At 42.1% G+C, this 17,892-nt stretch overlaps 1 pseudogene; it reads left to right on the top strand.

Moving 5' to 3' along the window:
- Positions 1–11,389: 11,389 nt before the first annotated feature.
- Positions 11,390–17,656, top strand: LOC102826082 (annotated as a pseudogene).
- The last annotated feature ends 236 nt before the right edge of the window (positions 17,657–17,892 follow it).

Raw genomic sequence — 17,892 nt, 5'->3', positions numbered from 1 at the left:
CTTCACATACTGTCCCCACCTTTTCAGTGCCTACCTCTCTCCAGCAGGGAGACATTAGAGAAAGGCCTCCAACTCGTGCTTGCCCTTCAGGTATTTCTAAAAAAGAACAGCTTGCTCTTAAAGTAGTGAATAGAAAGAGTAGCTGTAGATTGCTTTTCCTTTTCCTTCCCCAGCCTCCCTCCAGCCCCCACTCCCAGCTTTCACCAGTGTTATATTTCTTATATAGGTCAGCGTAGAATACTTGGAGAACAAGCAGAGAAAGGAATGAAGTAATAGTTCCTGTGAATGTGACAAAGTCCAGAGGCCTCAAATCCTCTCTTGAGTGTGTTGCTCTTTTTCTCCTATGGGCTTCCCATGTGTACTACAAGAATAATGCACTTTTAAGACTTGAAACAACGCAATGGTAACCTTAACAAAATGGCAATTCTAAGGAAAACTGCCATTGCTAATTTGCATCTCAATAGCACAGCTTTCTGTATAATGGACTCTAAATTACATTAGAGGCCTGGGAAATAAATCAAATTCCCATTGCCTTCTGTTGGGGGTCACCTTATAAATATAAACATCGAGATCCATCTTTAGGTTTATTGGTGAGAAATCTCAGCCCATTGTTTTAATGGTGAAGTAACATTATCTACTACCACAGGATACAAATTAAATTTAGTGAAATTCCTGAAAAACAATCTTTGAATCACAACCAATAAGAACTTTAAGGGTCCACAACTATAACTCAAGTCTTTCCCAGCCATGACAGTACACTCAAACCACCTGGGAAGTGTTTTAAAAACAGCAGTGCACCCCAGACCATTTAAATCAGCTTTCAGGGGCTGGGGCCCAGTTATCAGTATTTTTAAAAGTTCCCCGCACCAAATTCATTGCTATAGACTTGATTCCAATTCACACAGGACAGAGTAAAACAGCTACTTAGGATTTCCAAGATAGCAAATCTTCACAAGAACAGACAGCCTCGTCTTTATTTTGTGGAGCACCTGGTGAATTTGAACTGCTGACCTTGAGGTTAGCAACCCAGTGCTTAACTCACTGGGCTACCAGGCCTCCTTTAAAATCTCCCCAGGGGGTTAATAAGCACCACTGATACAAATCATCTTGCACCCAGTTCTCAGCAGTGACTGGTAGAGCTGGATCTAGAACCCTTGATTCTGTCCCAGACAACACTGCCTGGCTGGCTGCAGTGCTGTAGAAGAACCCCTTGACACTAGATCCCTCTTCACTGGATAGTGCACCCTTACTTCCTTGTCTCAGTAATTCATCACACTTGTATTGAGCACCTACTGTGTGCCGGAAGACCTCGTTCCTAGAATAGCCCCCTACCTCTTAGGCCTGTTAAACCTTTTCCATTGCAGTGATTTTTTTTTGAGTGCCTCCTCCAAACAGCATTTTCTGACTAATCTAACCACAAGAGGGCACCAAGCACTCCCCTCTTTTTTGTGTAAACCCACAGATTGAACAAGCAGAGGGCAGCAGGCTACCTTCAAGAAATTACCACTGAGAGACCTTGCAGGTATGAGATGCTGGGCTGTGGACTCAGATGGAACCTGCTTTCTACCTGCCCCTTTGCTGATAGTTCACCTCAGACCTCATTAAACAGAGCTAACAGTGGTACCTACTGCAACAAATTTTGTGATGTTTAAATGTGGCCAAGTTTAAAAGTGTGCCTGGAACCAAGTGATCAAAAATGATGGATTCCATTTCTGATATCCCTCTCTCTCTCTTTTTTTTTTTTTTTAAATCACCTTCATCCTATTCTCTTTACTTTTCCCAATAAACCAAATAATTCAAGGAAATCCTGAGCCTCGGAGTATTCCCTACCTCGGTACACTGTGGGTAGGAATTCATTCTGTAATTTCTCCTGTAAGGGTGTCCTATAAAGTTTAGACTGTAAAGTCTACACTCATCCACTTATGAAGAGAGCGCTACTTCATATGATGCTGTTCTTCATCAATCCTCCCACCAAATAGTTCCCCTATCAGGGGATTCAAAGCAGCAGCCCAAGCCAGCCTACAAGATGATCTTGTCCCTTCCCCAGCCCCTTCCCTGACTATCCAGTCCTGTTAAATAGTAGTCGTCAAGCCTTGGTTGAACACTCCCAGGCTTTATGACTCACTGTTTCTTCACAAGACAGCCCATTGTCAGAAAGCCTTTTCCCGTTTTGAGCTTAAACTTGGCTTTCCACCACTGCTTTTGCCTTTGGCGTCAGAGACTTCAGTCAAAGATCACTCTCGCTGAGTCTTCTCTTCAGATACCAACCAAATACCAATCGTCTTTGTTTTAATAAATCTCCTCCATTTTTTGTTTCTACACCTCAAATTATGTGTTTAGTGTGGTCTGATCAGGGCTGAGGGCAAGGGAATCCTCATGTACTATAATCAGAATACTGTACCCTTGTCACTGCCACTTGAGATGATACACACCTGGGAGCAGGTTAGTCTGCTATTTCCCATTAACCTTGTGCCTACCTGTTTCCAGATCATTTTAATATACATGGCACAAAAGACTGAGTTCCCTAAGACTGGATATTTGTAACTGGGAATTTGGGCATAAAACCAGACCAATTTCACCAGAGGACCCTGTCTCCACTATCCCATACCCTTCTCCTTTACCCTTCTTCTTAATAATTTATGGGCCTGTTAAGCAACACCCATCGATTTTAACTCTCTCAACCTCAAAAATCAGTTATTAAAAGATATCTCTCTGGAATTTTTTTTTCTGGCGAATGCAAACCAGTTCCCAAATTAAAAGTCATTTTCCCATTGTCAGCCTAGCACCATCAGAATTGGGTCTCCATCAGTAGATGGAGTAAACAGTCCTTCACAGAGCTGGGAAAACAAACCTCTAATGCCCATGTATCCATTGCTCCCCTCCTTCCTTCCCTACATTCTTCTTTCTTTCTTTTCACTTTTTACCTCTCTCCTTCTTACCACAAGTGTGCACACACATACACACTCTTTCCCATTGTCTTAGCACCTAGCTCCAGAGAGCTATAAATCTCATTGTTGTTGTTGTTAAGGGCCATTGAGTTGGCTCAGACTCATAGTAACCCTATATAGGGTTTCTGAGGAGCAACTGGTGAACTCAAACTGCTAACCTGTGGTTCAAACTGACTTTGTAGTCCAGCGCATTAGCTCGCAGTGCCACACCAAGGACTGTTCCTGTCTCATCTCTAGATCTCTGTAGCCTGCGCAAAGCCTTAGCACCCAATATGTTCTAAATAAATGGAGTTCTGGTGTGGCGCTGTGGGTTAATGCGCCAGACTGCAACGCTGTTTGAACTGTAAGGTCAGTGGTTCAAGCTCACCAGCTGCTTCTTGGAAACTCTATACAGGGTCATCATGGGTCAGAATTGACTCGATGGCTCTTAACAACAACAACAAACTGAATAGAGCCACAGGGGAGTGGATTCAGGCAAATGCTTAGAGCAACAATGAGAAAAATAAGCCCTGTCTAGATTTCCTGCTAATTAGATCCTGAATATAAGGCTCTAACTAGAGGAATTTAAATTGTGAAAACATTTCTATGGACCCTCCTCCCTTCCTTTCCCACAAAACTCAGTCTCCACATTGACCTCCAATGACATGGCCCTTTATCTCTTGGCTCCAGCCTCTTAAAGAGAGCATAAGGCAATTCTTTGAAAAGTGCCAAACAACTTTTTATGTGTCCCCAAGAAGTCTGGGATCCTGGGGGCCCACTCATCAGACAGTATGTGCCTACTGGCAGTCCTTTAGTCTAAGGGTTCCCTTAACAAGATTGTAATCCAAGTTTACATAACTTCAGAACTCGGCCTCAAAACCACTGTACCACACATCCCTCAGCATGGTCAGAATTAAAACTCCCCAAGTATGATGAAATCAGATGTCCCAGCCATGCTGGCAAGTCCAAGTACTAGAATTGGAAGAGTCATAGCAAGAGCTAACGTTGGTTTCAAGAGGAGTTATCAGAAAAATCTCAGAGGTTGGATGACTATTTGTAAAGAAATCCATTCATTCGTTAAAAAAAAAAAAAAAAGAGAGAGATGTTGAGAGATATGGTAAAAAGCAAAGCTTCTAGAATCAAATAGAATTAAAACTGGGCTTAAGTCACTGTCACTACCTCTCTACTTCTAGCAACCTGCGACCTCATTCCAGTCACTCAATAGCTGTGTGTAACATTTGGGCAAGGCACCTGAATCTCCTTACTTAAAAAGTATTTAACTATAAAATTAAGAATAATGGTATCCTTATTTCAAAGATTGATGTAGAAATTAAATTTAAAAAATGAATATAAAGGAGTTATCTAACCTTTACAAAAGTCTTGCAAGACAGACTGTCACCCTCATTTTATAGATGAAGACACTGAGGTATTGAGAAGGAAAGCAAACCTCCAAATTTGCACAGTTTATCACTGACAGAGGTTGGAAACAGAACACAATTCTGTCTGACTTATCTGCTTCTCAGGATACATGGGACACCCTACTTTCTGTCTAGTTTTGTAGGGCCAGGCACCTCCATGGCGCAGTAAACAGAGTCTTTTTTTTTTAATATATTCTATTTTACTTGATTTTTTTTGTTTTTTCAAAATTACTCACTTGATTCAAAAAGTGAGTCATCTTCAGAAATATTTCTGAATATCCCTATTCACCATTACAGAAGCCATGTTATTAGAGAAAATAAAATTGTTAAGATGGAATCAGAGGTCAGATTGTCCTGTATTAAACATGTCATAACAACACAGAAGATGCTGCTGTAGTAATCTGAGCTTTGTGTTTCAAAGGAAAGAAAATAAATAGTCTTAGTGCCTTGCAAATCAGCAGTTGCTCCATTTTGTAGAGTCTTTGCAACACCACAAAGTGACTCTGCCATATTGCAGCTTCTTGCTAGGAAAGGAAGGAGAAAAGGCCCACATCCTGCAAGGATATAGTTGGCCTTATTCCTTACCTGCGGGGCCTGAAGCTCTCCCCTACTCCAGCAAATGATCTCTCACACTCACCACTGCTCCTAACGTGTATTGCAGGATTGGCTCCCCAAAGGCAGTGGGCTAGTGCTCAAATGTCTTGGTGGTAGGAATGGTTAAGCACACAACTTCTAACTGAAAGGTTGACAGCTCAACCCTACCAAAGGTGCCTCTGAAAAAAAAGACCTAGTGATCTGCTTCTGAAAGTTTATAGCCTTGGAGCAGTTCTACCCTGTGCGTATGGGGTCCAAATGATTAACTCACAGCCACTGGTTCGGGTAGTGATCAGAGCAGGAACTTATCTCCTACCTCTCTACTTTTCTGGCAACAGGACACCCTCATTCCACTGCCAGCTCATTAGACCATTTTCAAGGAGTTTGGGCCTGTCTCACCTCCTCTCTCTATCCCTCTCATCTCAAGACACAAACTACTTCGGTCTGAGTTCTCTTTTCCTCTTACCTAGAGGACAACCTCCCTTACCCTCACCCCAAGTACTTGTCTGGGAGAAACCATGTCAACATTATGAGCAAAAGCTATGTTTTCATGACTCTTACAGATGGTAAGAACATAAGAATCATCTTAAATAGTTGTTTCTAAGTATTCCCCCACAGCAGATTTTAATTCAGAAGAACATGTGAGAGGCCCAAGAAGCTGCAATTTTCACTCTGGGGACACCTGCCATTGACCATTGGTATTGCTCTAATCCTCCCTCCCCCACACCCAGAGGAGTTCTGGTGTGGCTATGTAGGATAAGCACTCGACTGCAATGTCAGTTTGAACCACAAAGGCAGTGCTTCAAATCCACCAGCCGCTACTTGGAAACCCTATACAGTGTTGGAACCAACTCAATGGCACTTAACAAAGACAAAATGTCCCCTAACTTGGGTTATTAAGGAGTTCTGGTAGCATAGTGGTTACGAGACGGGCTGCCAATCTCAAGGTCAGCAGTTCGAAACTACCAGCGGTTCCGCGGGAGAAAGATGAGGCGTTCTGCTCCCGTAAAGATTTACAAGCTCGGAAACCCTGTGCAGGGTCGCTATGAGTCGGAACCGACTCCACGGCATTTAACAACAACAACAATAACTTGGGTTATTGGGGTAGGAGATAAGGAAGTAAAACTTACTAGGACTTCTGAGGTGAAAGTGACAAAGGCCAGGCCTCAGCCTCACACAAACTCAGTTCACATCCCAGTTGCACCATCTTCTAGCTACCCAGTTAGGTCTAATAACTGAGTCTCAAGTACGCTATTCCCAGGGGCTCCCTTCCGTGTGCCTATTTTTAACATTATCATGCAGATTAAGTGAGTTACCATACATGCACTGAATCGTCCAGCACATGTGAAATCAAACCCCTCACACACACACTTCTGCTTGTACTTCAACCAGGAGGCATTCACTCCTGCATGTCAAACTTAACATTTGTTGCTATATTTTAAGACTATCTGGATATGTTTCTCTCCTTCCAGGAGACTGTGAGCTTCATAAAAGAGAGGGGCCATGATTAATCCCTCTTTCTATTTCCAACACCCAATACAGAGTCTGGCACACGGTTGTTGTTGTTAAGTACTGTGGAGTCAATTCCGACTCATAGCGACCCTGTACAGTGTTTCTGAGGCTGTAAATCTTTACGGGAGCAGAAAGCCTCATCTTTCCCCCGCAGAGCAGCTGGTAGTTTCGAACTGCCGACCTTGAGGTTAGCAGCCCAATTCATAACCTCTACACTACCAGAGCTCCTTAGGAGGGGACTATAAAAATAAAGAGAGAAGATCTTCAGGTGTCTTTCCACCTCTGGAAAGAATTAACTTAAATCAGTTAATGCAAGAACAAAAAAACCTTTCAACGTTTATTGAATAATTTCTACTTGGTACCAGATTTGGTATACCTCACTACTAATCCTCACAGCATTTCTGAAGATCCGTATGATGAATTTTGGCTTATTCCCTTCCCCCATTTTTAAATTTAGGAGGTGACTGTGGGTCAGAATATTTCCCAAGGTCACACAGCTAGAGGACATCAAAGTCAGGACTAGAACTCAAATCCATCAAACTCTAAAGCCCTGCTCTTCTCATTGTAGCAATAATTTCTTCCCATAGCCAAGAATAAATCCCTCTGCCTGTGACTCCTCCCCCAACCCCAGGTTTCATGGGGATCAGGGTGAAAGATACAACAGAAGCCAAACAAATCTTGAAGTCCAAGGGTGCCTTAATCCCATCTGATACACACACAACTACAGTTCTCAACAGACTGAAACCATAAAATCATATCCTTATTTAGTGTTTCTCCAAGTCTAGCTCTGGGGCAGCTCCATAAGTCTTGGCCAGGAATATTATTACAAATAACTCATGCAAACAGCTGTGTAACCAAGAGGAGAGATAGATAGGTCTGAGAATGCCCCTTTGCTGTAGATCATAACCCCCTACTCCTCCACCCTCCCCCAAACCACCCGGACAGAAATGGGGTCAATGATTAATTATGCTAAGATAAACAGAGTTAATTTTCTTCCTGGATAAAACTAATTACAACTGTGTTTGTTTTGGTAGAACATGGAATTACTGTTCCCGGTGACAAATTTCCCTAATTGAAAAGAGTGTTTATTTTAAAGGGGTGGGGGCTGGGGTCACTAAACAACAGTTAGCTGATGTTTTCCCCATTTTTCATTTGAAGACAGACAATGATTAGGTGTTGGACTCAAAAGAACATGCAAAAACTTTCTTTAGATCCCCCTTCCTCAAGCTTGTTAAGATCCTTGACAACTGTTTGTAGGAGTGTTTGACAGTCAAGAAGTTTTCTAGAAGAATTCATGCCCTGCAGTGGATTAGCACTTGTTGTTAGGTGCCATTGAGTCGGTACCAACTCATAGCAACCTTATGCACAGCAGAATGAAACACTGCCCAATCCTGGGCCAAGCTCATTGATTCTGCCACTTTGCCAATCCATCTCGCTGGGGGTCTTCCTCTTTTTCTGTGACCCTCCACCTTACCAAACATGATATCCTTCCCCAGCGACTGATCCCTCATGACAATATGTCTGAAGTATGAGAGATGAAGTTTGGCCATCCTGGCCTCCAAGGAGCACTCTGGCTGCACTTCTTAGAGCACAGATCTGTTGGTTCTATGGGCAGCCCATGACACTTTCAATATTCTCCTCCAACACCATAACTCAAATGCATCAATCCTTCTACTGTCTTCCTTATTCACTATCCAGCTTTTGCATGCATATGAGGTTATTGAAAATATCATGGCTTAGATCAGGCACACCTTAGTCTTCAGGCTGACTTTAGCTCTTCAACACTTTAAAAAGGTCTTGTGCAGCAGATTTACCTAATGCAATACATCATTTGATTTCTTGACTGCTGTTTCCATGAGTGTTGATAGTTGATCCAAGAAGAATGAAGTTCTTAACAACTTCAATTTTTTTCTCCGTTGATAAGAATGCTGTTTTTGGTCCAGTGGTGAGGATTTTCCTTTTCATTGAGATACAATCCACGAAGGCTGTGCTCTTTGATCTTCATCAGTAAATGTTTTAAGTCTTCTTCACTTTCAGCAAGCAAGGTTGTATCATCTGTATATCGCAGGTTGTTAATGAGTCTTCCTCCAATCCTGATGCCATGTTTTCCTTCATAGAAGCCAGCTTCTCGGATTATTTGCTCAGCATACAGGTTGAATAAGTATGGTGAAAGAATACAACCCTGTTGCACACCTTTCTTAATTTTAAACCATTCAGTGTTCCCATGTTCTGTTTGAACAACTGCCTCTTGGTCCATGTACAGATTCCTCATGAGCACAATTAAGTGTTCAGGAATACTCATACTTTGCAATGTTGTCCATAGCTTGTCATGATCCACACAATTGAAGGCCTTTGCATAGTCAATAAAACACAGGTCAACATCTTTCTGATATGTTCTGCTTTCAGCCAAGATCCATTGGACATCAGCAATGATATCCCTCGTTCCACGACCTCTTCTGAACCCGGCTTGAACCTCTGGAAGTTCTCTGTCAATATATGGTTGTAGCTGTTTCTGTATTACCTTTAGTAAAACTAACTCACATGGGATATCAAAGATATCAAAGATGTGAAGGGGGGACTAGCACTTAGTGGATACTAAAATCAGGGTAGCAACCCAGAAAGGACCAAAGAAGGAGTGTGTTTTGAATCTCATTACCCACCATCATAAATTGTGGGGGAATATGTGACCAAATAAAATCAATCACTTTAGGATTATGCTAGATCAGGGTCAGTGCTAGGCACCAATGATTCAGAAAAGGGGAAACTTAGTCCCTGCTCTCAAGGAGTCCATGTCCAAAAGGGCATTGTTGTTAAGTGCCTTCAAGTCAGTTCTAACTCATAACAACCCTGTATAGGGTTTCCAACGAATGGTTGGTGTGTTTGAACTGCTGATCTAGCAGTTAGCAGTCCAGTGCGTACCCTACAGTGTCACACCAGGACTCCAAAAGGGGCAGACAGGGTTATATGTTCATGTGTAAGGTACATAAGAGCAGAAGGAAGAGGGAATAGAGAAGAGGTGGGCAGGTAGGAAAAGGCAGAAGCCTTTGTGCAGAGTGATTTACATGGGCAAAGCAAAGCATGTGCATGATGTACTTGTTGTTGTTTAGTGCTGTGAAGTTAGTTCTGATTCATAGTGACTCTGTATAGGGTTTCCGAGGAGTGACTGATGAGCTCAAACTGCCGACCTTGTGGTTCAAACTGACCTTTCTGTCCAGTGCATTATCCCAAAGTGCCACACCAGGACTCCATGTTTATGGTTGTTAAGTGCACCAGAACTCCTTAGAGAGCTGCAAATAATTCACTGTGACTAGAACATAGTAGTTTGAATTGAAGCACATGACTGAAGAGGAGACTTGAATTATGAAAGGGCTTACAGACCACCGATGAGATGAGTTAATAGTGATGAAGAAGTTTTCTTTCTTTGTTTGAAAAGAGTTCCCTGGAGAATAAGCAAGTTGTTTGCTTGGGAAGCCATCAAGTCAAGCAATCAAGTCCCTTCAGGAAAAACCCCTCTCCAAGACTGAAACTCAAAGGGAACACATGAGCAGGCATGAAAGCTTGCTGACAACTACATTGGTTTACTGGTGAGTGGAAGACGGGGAAAGACAGCAATGGAGAAATGGGCTGAGTTCAACCACGTTCCATAGACTCTTGTTTACTGGGAGATAATAGAGAGAAGAGTAAGGGCTGGTTGACCTAAAATGTGATGAGACCTGGGGACACCTCAGCCCATTGACAAGGACGTAGCCACAGAGGGCTAGAGCTGAGAGTAAAGCCTCCAGCTGATATTAAGTGAGGGGAGATGCGCAAGAACACCCAAACTTGCAGATAGTACCCATTTGACCTAGCCTCGATGGCTTGATAATCAGAACTCAACTAGAGGAAGATAAAAAAAGCTTTTTTGATAAAAGGAATGAGGGCAAATTGCTACAATTTGATGAATTTGACCTATACTCATGGAGGTAGCAGCTCTAAATACCAACTGAGAGTGAAGGAGTCTTCACATCAAGTACCAATGCTATCCTCTCTATATACAGGGTAGATAGAGACGGGCAACTTAGACATTGGCTACCTAAAATGACGGGGTGATAAAGGCACTAAATGACAGGCTTACAAGGTTTCAAGAGGGAGTTTAGTTTAAGAGTGTGTGGGGAAGAGTCTCCACTGAATAATTTTCATCTTGACTAGGTGGGTCTTGTTAAAAGAGATGAGGATTCTTATGATTCATAGTGAGTTATTGTTATTATGATTAATTGCAACTGTCAGAATTGTAAAGGTAGAAATTTTGTAACAAAAGTTGGGAAGTAGTTAATCTTATAGTCCAGAAACAGAGGACCCTAGGACCATCAAGGGAGAAGAGCACAAGCGGAATACAGGACCTTATCCAGAGAAGCAGAGACACCAGAGATGGAGGCAAAGATGGAGACATGGAGAGAGGGAGCAGCTGAGGACTGAGAGCTGCCAGCCAGGAGGCAGACTTGCAGAATGGGCCATTTGGTGGTGTAAATTATTTTATATGCCTGAGTGTTTAAAAAAAAAAAAAAGAGCGAAAATGAATAGAAATACTGTTAACTGATGGTACATGGCAGGGATTACAATCATTGTAATGAAACAAAGTATATGATTTGTTGAATGTAAAACTGATGTTCTGCCCTGTAAACTTTCACTCAATTTACAATAAAAACTTTAAAAAGAAAGAAAAGAGTTCCCTGGGAGCTGTGTAGAAAACTGATTTGCATAAATCAGACTAAAAGTAGAGCAGTTAGTAAAAGAGCTGTTATAATAATAATAAAGATGAATGTTGACAGTAACAGAAAAAGTAAAGATGGGAAGACAGGGATCTGTGATAGGGAGGTTTGGAGTTCTTCAATTCCATGAGTCCAAAAACACTGTGATGACTGGGATGCTGGAGTAGTGAGAAAGCCGAAAGAGTCTAGAATGACTTCCAGGTTTCTGACTGAGCAACTGAGTGAAAAGAAGAAATCAGGTAGGAGGGGAAAGGAGTTCAGTTTGGCAGAAGAGGTATTTGAGGAATCTGACCAGAGATGGTCAGGAGTCATTTGATATAAGGATCTGAAACTCACTGAAATACTGTCCTCGGAGATACAGATTTAGAAGCTTCAAGAGATTATTGAAGCAGGGAAATGGATGATGCCCCTAAAAGACCATATAGACTAAAAAGAGAAGAAAAGAGGGCCCAAGATAGAAGCCTATCACATAAGGGGTTAAAAGAGAAGAGAGTCCAGAGGTTAGATTGAACAAGCACCATCACAGAGGTGGGCAGAAAAAGAGAAGCAGCAACCATGGCTTGATTTCCCAGCATTTCCAACCTTAAACCAACACTATTACTATAAATCCACAGTGGATACTGATTATCCACAGGGTGTGTGTGTGTGTGCATGTGAGAGAGATATGAACTTTCTCCTCACAAACTTCATCAACTCTTTGAAGGCATGGTTGTTGTTAAGTGGCTTCAAGTTGGTTCTGATTATTAGTGACCTGTATTGGGTTTTCAGGGAGTGACTGGTGGGTTTGAACCATAGACCTTTCAGTTAGTAATCCAATAACTATCCTACAGCATCATGCCAGGACTCCTGAGGGCATTGTAGACCATGTGTTTTCCTCCTCCTCTTGTGTCCCTCACAGCGTCCCTGAAAAAGATTTAGCTGGAAGAAAGTGCTTGTGAAAATATGTGAATGGATGTGAATACGCATGAATAAATAAACCATTGTCAAACATTTATTTGATACCTGTTTTGAGTTTTATTATGTCCCCAAAGAAGATAGGTTAAAGTCCTAACCCCCAATACCTGTGAAGGTGACCTTATTCGGAAACAGGGACATTGTTGATACAATCAGCTTAAGATGAGGTCAATAGGGTGGGCCCTAATGCAATGTAGCTTGTTCTTATAAGGAGAGAAAAGGAGGAGATACCAACACATAGGACAGGAAGCCATGTGACAACAGAGGTACAAATGGGAGCACTGTATCTACTAGCTAAGAGCACCAAGAATTCCCAAAACCAACAGAAGCTTTTTCTTGTTGTTGTTAAGTGCCATCCAGTAGGTTCCGACTCAGTGACTCTGTATAGGATTTCTATGGAGCCACTGGTGAGTTTGAACCACCGACCTTGTGCTTCAAACTGACCTTGCATTCCAGTGCTTATCCTAAGGTGCCACACCAGGACTCTTAATAGAAGTTAGGGAAGAAGAAGAATACAGAATCTTCCAAACAGAACCAACTTGGCTAACACCTTGATTTCAATCTTCTAGCCTTCAGAACTGTGAGAAATAACTTCCTGTTATTTTAAAGCATCCATTTGGTGATGCTTTGCTATGGTAGGCCTAAGAAACTTATACAGTGCCTATTATTGGTACTGTTCTCTAACAGATACCTAATACAGGGCCTAAAATTAAGCAAGTGCTCACCAAATGATAATAGAAGGGGAGAGAAAAGAAAGGAAGGGAGACTTCCTTGAAAAGGCTTCAGGACAGTGTGATTGTGATATGGAGGAGAGAACTAGGGCCTAGGAGTCCGTATGCCTAAGTACTAACTCTCCTCTCAAAGCACCTCATTGTGTGTAAGTAACTTACCTTTCAGGACCCATTTTGTAAGAATTTACAAACTTAGGGGTTTTCACTCTAGATTTTCCAAGTCCTTGGCCTATGTGAAAATAGTATCTGACTTGAAAGACAGAGGGTGCAAAGACAAGCTCAATTGCATGCAAAATTGACACATTTTCTCACGGTAGTCATCATCCTGTCTTCCGGAGGAGACAATTGGGGCTCAGAGAGGGTTTTGGTTTGCCAGAAAACTCAGTCACTCCTTTTTTTGGTACTCCCAGAAGACAGGAGTGTGGAACAAAAGGAGGCAGAGCTAGGGCACAGTGAGTGGAGGACATCCCTCTCCATGGCAATCAGCAACATTGAAAAGCAATTCAGAACAATGGCTCTTAATTACACCGGCCTGGTGGAAATCTGACTCAAAAACATGTTCCACAGAGTTTTTAATTCTTTGGGGTTTGAAATTGTCTCAACAGCAGCTAAAGGTACTAAGCAAGGGAGAAGAATCCTTCTGTCATTTCCCAAAAAGTATTCTCAGCGCCCTGGGTTAGTAGAGAAATGCAAGGGTTTTAATGGCATATCCCTATGGTTTGTGGATGACTGTGGTCAGCTAGGCTGGGGAGGGATGGAGGGAGGCCAGAAATGTAGTTCCAGTTCTGCCTCTGGGCAAGTGTCTCTAACCTCAGCCTCCTTGTTAATGATTCATCAGTGAGTCCTAAGGTCTCTTTGCATGCTGAAAAATCTCTCCTACTCTGAAATCCAGGAGCCTGTATGTGTGTGTGTGTGTTTGAAAGAAAGAAAGAATCTCACATTTTTCTGGAATGCTCTAAAATGTTGACTTCAAAATGCAGGTTCCCGTAACAAGCTGAAGTTATTAAAAATACATATGCCTGGGCCTCTCACAAAATCCACAGTAACAAACTCTCTGGGAGCAGGGCGGAAGCATTTCTGTTATTAGAAATCTCCGGGTGATCCTAGAGCTCAGAGCACTGGTAGAACCGGTCTTAAAGCTGCCTTAACAAATTCCAGAAAGACCTGCCGTCTGGTGCACACAAAGGGTACTACAGACACTCTGCAGGTCTGCAAACTTAGCAAAACGTGGAATCTGAAGACTCTGAGGTTTCTAATATGAGAAGCCAGCTGTCAAACAGAGCTGAGCTTAAACTCCAACTCTGACTCCTTCCAAGGAGCTCTGGTGGTACAGTAGATAAAGTGCTTGGCTGCTAACTGAAAAGTTAGCAGTTCAAACCCACCAACCACTCCATAGGAGAAAGATGTGGCAGTCTGTTTCTATAAAGACAGTGGTTGTGTGCCATCAAGCCAGTTCAGACTTATAGCAACCTCTGTAGAGGGCTTTTGAGAACTGCAGGTGGGTCTGAACTGTTGACCTTGCAGTTACCAGTTCAGTGCTTATCCTACAGTCTTGAAAACACTATATGGTATTTTTACTCTGTTCTATACCAATAAACAACATTCTTATCAATGGAGAAAAGATTGAAGTTGTCAAGGACTTGATTCTTCTTGGATCAACTATCACTCTCGGAAGCAACAGTCAAGAGATCAGACGATGTATTGCATTGGGCAAATCTGCTGCACAGGAACTTTTTTGAAGTATTGAAGAGCAGAGATGTCAGCTTGAGGACGAAGGTGCGCCTGACCCAAGCCATGGTATTTTCAATAACCTCATATGGATGCGAGAGCTGGGCAATGAATAAGGAAGATCGTAGAAGAATTGATGCCTTTGAGTTGTGGTGTTGGAGGAGAATATTGAAAGTGCCATGGACTGCCAAAAGAACCAGTAGATCTGTTTTGGAAGAAGTGCAGCCAGAGTGCTCCTTGGAGGCCAAGATGGCTAAGCTTCATCTCTCATACTTTGGACATATTATCCAGAGAGAACAGTCGCTGGAGAAGGATGTCATGCTGGGTAAGGTGGAGAGTCAAAGAAAAAGAGGAAGACCCCTAACGAGATGGATTGGCCAGGTGGCATCATTGATGGACTCAAGTGTGGCAGCCGTAGTGAGGTTGGCCCAGGATCGGACATTGTTTCGTTCTGCTGTGCATGGGGTCGCTATGAGTCGGTTCCGACTCGATGGCACCTGACAACAACAACAGGCTCACTATAAGTCAGAATTAACTCTTCAGCAATGGACAGTGGTGGGTCTTCTGGAAAGGTAACCAGAGGTACTTAGATAATGTGAATTCTCTTTTAAAACCACACACATGCACACACACACAAATTCTCCTTATTTCTATTGTGAATGGTAAAAGTCCTTTTTGCTAAGCAAAGATAGGTCTTGGATTGGTGATGGAGATAAGACATTAGGGAACACATAGTGAAGATACAGAGTCTTGGTGTAGCCTGCGGGTTAATATGCTGGACTGCAACATTGGTTTGAACTGCAAGGTTGGCAGTTCAAACCACCAGGTACTCCTAGGAAACCCTATATAGGGTTGCTAAGAGTCAGAACAGACTTAATGGCATTTAACAACAACAGTGAAGGTATGGAGAAGGAAAGCAATACACAGGCTGGGATTCATTTGGCTATTTTCTTGCAGTAGTGGAAAGGCATTTACCAGGCAATAGAGGGCAGAGAATACTAATGATTATTCCTTAGTCAAAGCAGAACATGTGCAGATTCTGATCAAGATTTATATATATTAACACTCTGTTCCTCACATAACTCTTATGAAACAAGTGCTATATTATTTCCATTTTACATATAAAGAAAAACAAATATGAAGAGATTGTTACTTGTCCATGACCACTTTCATTCTACTTAATGCCTCTCACCTAGACATGGTTCTATGAACCCTGATCCAACCTTTCATCTGCTTAAGTGTATGTGGTGCAATGACATTTTAAAATATTATCACATTAACTTATGTTTCCCAATATTATCCCCATTCCTAATCCACCTCCTTCCCAGGCAGCTAAGCTATCCAGATCTCATTCCAGGATGGACTGACAGGAAGTAGTCTAAAGAGGGAGTCTTCCACCATTCATCTACCAGTTTGTTGTACTGTGTTGGCTTGCCTTTTGCTATGAAGCTGGAAGCTATGCCACCAGTATTGCAAATGCTAGCAGGGTCAAGCATGCCTTTGAATTGTAGTGTTGGAAAAGAATATTGAATATACCATGGGCTTCCAAAAGAACAAACTAATCTGTCTTGGAAGAAGTACAGCTAGGTCCATTCTGAGCCAGACTAGCTGAAACAGGTGGATCTCTACATTTCTGAAGGTCTGCATTCCAGAATCGTAACTGAAGGATTTGAAGCTGCAAAGGAAAAGCCACTTTACTTTTGGGAACAAATCAAAGTAAGTAAAGAGATAGACAGAGAAACACTGATAGATGTGGCCAGACCGTCTCTGCATACTAAAGTTCATGCTCAGCTTGCTGACATCTTAACAGAGACTATGGTAGTAGTGGTGGTGTGCTATAGAGTCATTTCCAACTCACAGTGACCCTATGTAGGGTTTCTAAGGTTATAAATCATTATGGGAGCAGAAAGCCTCATCATTCTCCTGTGTAACTGCTGGTGGTTTCGAACTAGCTAGACCTTGAGGTTAGCAGCCCACCTAGTAACCACTATGCTACCAGAGCTCCATTAACAAAGGTTGTAGTTGACTTCATTTTGGCCATTAAAAAACAAGATGAACCTATTGACCTTTCCATGATTGCAATCATGGAAATGAAACACAAATCTGAAACTATACACACTTAATCAGAGGGCTCACTTTGGACCATGGAGCACTGCATCCTGATATGAAGAAAAGAGTCAAAGATGTGTACGTCCTCAGTGCAATGTGTTGTCAGAATATGAAAAAAGAGAAGTGAACTCTGACTTCTTTTACAAGAGTGCTGAAGAGAGAGAGAAATGCAGAAAGAAAATTCATTAAAGATCGAATTTTAAAAATACTAAAACAGAAAAAGAAAGTCTGTGGTGATTCCAATAACGGATTTGTTGTTATTAATCAAAAGGGAAGTGACTTTTTCCTTAGATGCCCTTGTAAAGGAAGGCATAGTAGTTCTGAGCAGAGTGAAATGGAGAGACATGGAGCGCTGACACTAGCCTGTGGTGGGGTGGCTCTAAATTCTTTAGATGACCTAAATCCTGACTGTTTGGGACACACAGAGCTTATCATTGAGTACACGTTTGGGAGAAGAGAAGTTCACTTTCACTGAGAAGTGCAATAATAACCCACGCTCTGTCACACTGTTGATCAAAGGATCAAATAAGCACACACTCACACAAATCAAAGACACAATATGAGATGGCTTGAGGGCTGTGTGGTTCTGGGGGTAGGTGCAGTGAAAATGGCAATGGAAGAAACACCGATGAAACACAAACCCAGTATCAAGGGCAAGGCCCAGCTTGGAGTCCAAGCATTTGCTGATGCATTGATCATTATTCCCAAGGTTCTTGATCAGAACTCAGGCTTCTAGAGTTCTTACTAGAACACTAGTAAAAGTTCAATCAGAATGTTCTGAATAGGGTCAACTTGTGGGTGTCAACTTGAACACAGGTGAACCAATAGTGTCAGCAGAAGTAGGCATATGGAGTAAGTATTGTGTAAAGAAACAGCTTCTTGACTCCTGAGCTGTGATTACTACCAACATTCTCCTGGTTGATGACATCACATGAGCTGGTTGTCCTCTCTGAAAGGTTGAATTGAAGCATCCTTCATATCATCTGAACCACGAAGATATAGAGGGGTCCTAGGAACAGAGCGGTGGAATTTTTTGTCCAAGCTTCGAATGATTCTTAAAAGAATTTTCTGCTCTCATCTCGAAACAGATCACTGTCACCTATTCAAATTCTGAAGTTCAGAGACTATAATTCCAGTATTTTCTAATTGTACTCAAGTGTGCACACACAAA

The sequence above is a fragment of the Chrysochloris asiatica genome, unplaced genomic scaffold, assembly GCF_000296735.1.
Source record: "Chrysochloris asiatica unplaced genomic scaffold, ChrAsi1.0 scaffold00026, whole genome shotgun sequence".
In the NCBI taxonomy this organism is placed as follows: domain Eukaryota; kingdom Metazoa; phylum Chordata; class Mammalia; order Afrosoricida; family Chrysochloridae; genus Chrysochloris; species Chrysochloris asiatica.
The sequence above is the reverse complement of the archived record's forward strand: the minus strand, read 5'-3'. Positions and strand labels throughout refer to the sequence as shown.